The sequence below is a fragment of the Musa acuminata genome, chromosome BXJ2-8 (assembly GCF_036884655.1).
Source record: "Musa acuminata AAA Group cultivar baxijiao chromosome BXJ2-8, Cavendish_Baxijiao_AAA, whole genome shotgun sequence".
NCBI classification, from domain to species: domain Eukaryota; kingdom Viridiplantae; phylum Streptophyta; class Magnoliopsida; order Zingiberales; family Musaceae; genus Musa; species Musa acuminata.
The window spans coordinates 39,663,599-39,670,041 of record NC_088345.1 but is presented as its reverse complement, the minus strand read 5'-3'; the positions used below and the strand labels follow the sequence as shown (position 1 = coordinate 39,670,041).

The 6,443-nt window shown below is 37.7% G+C and overlaps 1 pseudogene; it reads right to left on the bottom strand.

Annotated features, from left to right (window-relative positions):
• Positions 1-1,597: 1,597 nt before the first annotated feature.
• Positions 1,598-2,944, bottom strand: LOC103994800 (deoxymugineic acid synthase 1-B-like; annotated as a pseudogene).
• Positions 2,945-6,443: the final 3,499 nt, after the last annotated feature.

Here is a 6,443-nt window from a genome sequence, read left to right as displayed (position 1 = left end):
AATAATAAGGCATCATCAATCATCCAACATTCCGTATGCGGATCAATCAGTGAACTCATTCCCCAATGAGTACTTGTATTGTATCCCTAGTATCCCCATACGAGTAGCTATGAGACCAACTGCATCCATCATATAGACGGGTATATAGCACACTAGTCTGTTCGGTTATCTCGATATCCCTCTTGAGTAACCTATGACCGAGATTATTTAGAATCTGTATTTAAAGGAGAATCGATCTCATTATCGTGATCTCATCACAATCCGATTCCTATTGCACAGATCCATAGACATCACAATATATTCAAGTGATAAAATGCTAAATAATAATAATAAGTAAAAAGACTATGTGTCAGGTCACACGTGTCATCATTCTTATATGGCACTTATGACTAACAATCTCTCACTTGATCTAAAGCGAATCAATCTCCATCAATTGATCTCCATCGATTCAAAGTTACGTCCACGAGTAACATTCTTTATTATTGATAAATATAATAATTCAATTTAGGTTTATTTTCTTTATGATTAATAGGATTCAGATCATAGCATTAATATCACATAAACCAAATTTCATGGGGACACATTAATTCCAAAATTTAAAACCTTGCAACCGACGATAAAGTTGAACGAATTGTATCATCACTTGAGCAAAAAGTTGTTTGTGGAGTCCTTTCACGTCTAACGGAGATAGGGAGTCATGAGGAGAAAAGGGAAAATTGGATCGTATACGAAACTACTGTTTGTATACAATCATATTCCATTTGGCCTGCAGCTCCATCGCGTGATGGCAAACCTTGGTGAGAAACTGGCTGATGAGGAGGACGATGAGATGACAAGAGAAGCCGACGTCGATGGTGACGGACAGGTGAACTATCTGTTGTTGGCCAAGAGAAGTCTGCACGGATGATGTTGGCCAAGTGAGACTTACATCAGCTCATAGGACCCTTGTGGGTGGTTGTCAACCAGTAGCAGTGACAGTATTGGATTTGTCCCCTTCTTCGCTGTCGGAAGTGGATGATCGGTGCAAATTAAATCATGTTATGGGACGAGTCTGTTCGCTATCATACAGGCTTACTTGTACTTGTAGGCAGAAGTACTAGTGAATTGTTTTCAGAATCCTTTAGTTCGATGTAGCCTTCCATCTAAATTCTATGTTCTGTATCAGTTTTCACAAATTTTAATGTCGTTGTTTTAGCTGTTAGATATTAGATTAAGCCGTTGTTTTACCTGATGAAATATATTAAATGTTTTATTAAATTATTGATCAAGAATCATATTCTTGAGAGGTTATTTTGATGGGAGAGACTCTTTCGAGTTAACTCTACCTAGCTTTATTTGCTCTCGTTAGGATTCCAATTCTCATAACCGATCCTCGATATTAATATTGTAATAGTCCCATGTGAAAAGAAAAAAAAAGAATGATATAGTTTATTCACGTACAAATCTCTTGAGATTTTAATTCCATAATAATGTCCAATAGATACTTTGTTTTTTTTTATTTATGATAATTAAATTTTAATCCTGATTAGATTTTTTGTTTCGTATGTTGACAGTCTATTCTAACATGAATGAGAAACCGAAAGAAAAACCAGAACCACGATGAAGCAGGTTTTTTTTGTTTTTTTATGATTCTCGATTCTAACATATATATGAGAATCTTTGTTTTACATCCAAAGAACAGGACATGAGATAGGTTTGTCTTCCCCGCCCATTACTTATTTATATCTCACCATCCCACAGCTCTGCAGTGGATTTGTAGGGGCCATCATCAGACACGAAATCCCAGCCAGCGTACCCTTTGCGCTGTGGAATCTGACCAATCTTGTGCTTCTCTTCTTCGCTCAGCTCCCAATCCAGTATGTCCAGGTTTTCCACCATCCTCTCCTCGTTGAAGCTCTTCACCAGAACACAGTCTCCTTGCTCGTACACCCACCTCAAGCAGACCTGTCCCCTCGTTCACAATGCGTTTGATTTAAAATCCATCTTGTTTATGTGTATGTGTATGTTTACCGCACAGTCATTACCTGAGCAAGAGTCTTCCCCTTGGCCGCAGCTGTCTTTGAGGACACCGCAGTCCATGACACAGTTTTGCCCCCAGTACGTTTCTTTGGCCCCCAAGGGCGAGTAGGCACATACCTGAATCCCCTTAGCCACACAAAACTCCCTCAGCTTCTGCTGTTGCCACAGAGGGTTCACCTCCACCTTATCCTCACACAACAGTACGCGTGATCCAACCATCTCCAAGATCGAATCAAACATCTAGTTGGGTTATATGATCAGTACCTGATTGACAGCAGGAGGGATATTGGCAATGGAGAGTAGCGTTTCCAGCTTCTTGGAGGAGAAGTTGCTAACGCCTATGGACTTGGTTAGCCCGAGAGCGTGGCACTCCTCCATGGCCCTCCACACTGCGCTCATGTCGATGGGCAAGAGGTCCTCTTTCGCCAGCGGTATCTCGTACTTTCCCGGCCTTGTACTTACCGGCCAGTGTACGAGGTAGAGGTCGAGGTACTCCAGCTGCAGGTTGCTGAAACACGGGGAAGATGGGGGTAGAAGGCAAGGCGTTACGTCGAACTTGAAGGTTGAGATGAGTTTGGAGGTCTACCGAAGAGTCTTTTGGAGGGCGGAGTGGACAAGATGAGGGTGGGCGTCGCTGCACCACAGCTTGGAGGTGATGAAGAGCTCGTCGCGGGAGCGGATGGTGCCGGCGCGGAGGGCGTCGGCGATGGCGGCGCCGAGCGGTTCCTCGGACTGGTAGAGCGCAGCGGTGTCAAAGTGGCGGTAGCCGAGTTCGATGGACCTGAGAATGGCGACGTGCATGGCTTCGGATGTGGCGAAAGGGTACACCGCCGTGCCCATGCCGATACGCGGCATGGGCTTTCCCCCGGAGCTCAACCTTACCTCTGGTATCCTAATCATGCTGCTGCTGTAGTACTGATGGAGATGATAAGGAGTCGATTTTATAGATGGAGAGAGAGGATACTTTTCTCTAGAATCCAAATATTAGCGACGAGAATACTATCAACATTATCTTTCTGAATTGATATTACATGAGTCTTCTTATATTTATTGTACTTTCTATTTATCTATAATTATTTTAACAACTTCCATTCAACTTATTAGCATTTTTTCTAAGAAAATCTTTTCATCCACATTCCAATCGTTGATTTAGATTTTATCAAAACTAAAATCAAATCGATTTTAGATGGTTCTATTAGAACTAGAATCGAACCGATATTATATGATTTTGGAATTGTTGATTTGAATTACGTTAAAATTGGGACCGAATCGATTCCATGTAATTCCTAGAACATGAACTGAATTAATATTAGGCATGATTTCGATATTATTGGATTGGATTCCATGTGGTACCGCCCTTATTAGACGACCGTCAGAGCTTGGTTTCTGAGTTTTGTCACATGGTCATATCGCCCAGACTAGGCGATGGTACCACCCAGTGTCAGGTGTTAGGCGGTGGTACCGCCTAGTAATGGCGGTGGCACCACCAGTACCTCGGAAATCCAAGATGAGACACTTTTTGGCTCCATTTTTTAAGTCATTGGGGCTTATAAATATCCCACCCTTTTCTGTATGAAAGGGCACCTAAGTGTGATTGTAATCTTGAATCTTTGGGGTATAAAAGTGCTAGAGTTTTCCTCTTCCCTCTCTTAGCTTTATAACCATTCAGGAAAGAGAAGTAAGGCTTATAAGGGTTGTCTCCTAAACCCGACAAAAGGAGAAAAGAGCTGTAAAAGATAGTTAGCCTTTGCCTATTGAAGGAAGGTCTTTAGTGGATACCGGTGACCTCAATTGAGGAGGAATCTATAGTGGATGTAGGTCACATTGACTGAACCACTCTAAATTCTAATTTGTATTTCATTTTGAGCAATTTACTAAATCATTTCATAGCAAACTGCTTCTCCTCCTCATCTTGCTCTCACTACGCTTACGCTTTCATACGTTTTAAGTTGTTATCTTTCCGAATCGATTTTCATCAAATATATGAAATATTTTATATAAAAATTTAAGAATTTTTCACTACACTAATTCACTCCCCCGCTTAGTACCGCTCTTAATCCTAACAATTGGTATTAGAGCAAGGTTCACTCTCGTTTGGTTTAAAATCCAAGAGAGATAGTATTTGCGACAATCAAGAGGGTCATTCAATTACACATCCGCCCATATTTAATGGGATAGATTACACATATTGGAAGACTAGAATGAGGATCTTCCTAATTTCAGTGGATTTTGAGCTATGGAACGTTATTAAAAATGATTTTCAAAAGTCTTCTCTTCCAATGAACGATTGAAATGAGTTGAAGAAGAAGACTTTCACTTTAAATGCCAAGGCTATGAATGTCTTGTTTTGTGCATTAGATAAAAACAAATTTAATTGAGCGTCAATTTGTGAAATGACTTTTGAAATTTGGTACACACTCGAAGTGACTCATGAAGGCACTAGTAGAGTGAAAGAGTAAAAAATTAATCTTTTAGTGCACACTTATGAGTTGTTTCGGATGAAACCGAATGAGACCATTGGAGACATGTACACTCGATTTACGGATATCATCAATGATCTAAAAGGACTTGGTAAAGGTTTCTCAGATTTTAAACTTGTTAATAAAATTTTAAGATCCCTTTCAAAGAGTTAGGACCACGGCCATTCAAGAGGCTAAAGATTTAAATAATTTTCCTCTCGAAGATCTAATTGGATCACTAATGACATATGAGATGACTTATAAAGCTCATGAAGAGCTTGAGGATACCCTTCCAAAGAACATGAAGGATATGACACTAAGAACCTAAAAAGACCACTTGAAAGAAAACTCAAGTGATAAGGACCTTGATGAAGACTTGGCACTCTTAATAAGGAAATTCAAAAAATTATAAAAAAGAATAAATTTAAAAATGATACTAAAAATAAATTTGAACTCAAGAAAGATTAAGTAATATGCTACGAATGTAAGAAGCCGGGACATTACAAGAACAAATGCCCCCTAGCCAAGAAGAGACAATCAAAGAAGAAGGCTCTCAAAGCAACATGGGACGACTCAAGTACATCCGAAAAAGAGGAGCCAACCAACACCGAGCAAGTTATTCACTTTGCGCTAATGGCTATTGGAGATGAGGTAAGCAATTCAATTGATGCAAATTTATCTTTTGATGAATTATTAAGTATTTTTCATAATTTATTTGATGAATATAAATTAATTAATAAAAATATAAATTATTAAAAAAGGAGAATGCTTCTCTTGTTAGTGATTTAGATAGATTAAAGTTTGAGCATTATAATAGTTGAACTTCTTGTACGAAATGTGATGAACTAAAAATACTTAAAAAGGAAAACTTGCTACTCAAAGAAACCTAAGAAAAAATTGAGGTTGGTAGCAAGGTTGATATTATATTGTTTATCAAAAATTTTAAAAATAATTTTTTTATTATTTAAATTTATAATGATGACATTATTTTTTGCTCTACAAATGTGAATCATTTGCCAAAAGCATGAGTCTAAAGTTTGAAATGAGCCTAATGGGGGAACTAACATTCTTTTTAGGCTTACAAATCAAACAACTTAATGATGGTATTTTTATTGGTCAAACAAAATATGCATTAGACTTACTAAAACGGTTTAATATGGATAGTTTAAAGACCATCAATACTCCTATGAGTACCTCCACTAAGTTAGACATTAACGAAGGCGGAGAAAGCTTTGATCAAAATGCCTATAGGGGTATGATAGGTAGTTTGTTATACCTCATCGCAACTAGACCGGATATCATATTTAGCGTAGGACTTTGTGCTAGATTTCAATCTAACCCCAACTAATCTCATTTAAAAGCTGTCAAAATGATTTTTAGATACCTAAATGGAACTCACAAATTGGATTATAGTATCCAAAATCAAAAAAATTTGAATTGCTTGGTTACACCGATGCTGATTTTGCTGGGTGTCGAATAGATAAAAAAAAGCATATCCGGAATGTGTCAATTTTTAGGACACGCACTTGTCTCTTGGTCCTCCAAGAAATAAAATTCGATTGCACTATCCACTGAAGCCGAATATATTACGACAAGTGCATGTTATGCACAAGTTGTATGGATGAAAAATACATTAGAAGATTATAAAATATTTCTTCAGAATATTCCTATAAAATATGATAATACAAGTGTGATATGTTTAACAAAAAATCCTATTCAACACTCTATAACTAAACACATTGACATTAGGCATCACTTCATACGAGATCTTGTTAATAATCATGATATAATATTAGAGATTATTGATACGAAACATCAATTAGCCGATATCTTTACAAAACCCTCAAGTGAAGAACAATTTAATTTCATTAGAAGGGAATTAGGGATATTAAATTATCCGAATGCATGAATTTGTTGAATTTGGTTTTTCAGACTTTTTTGATTTTTTTTTTACAAAATCTCTCA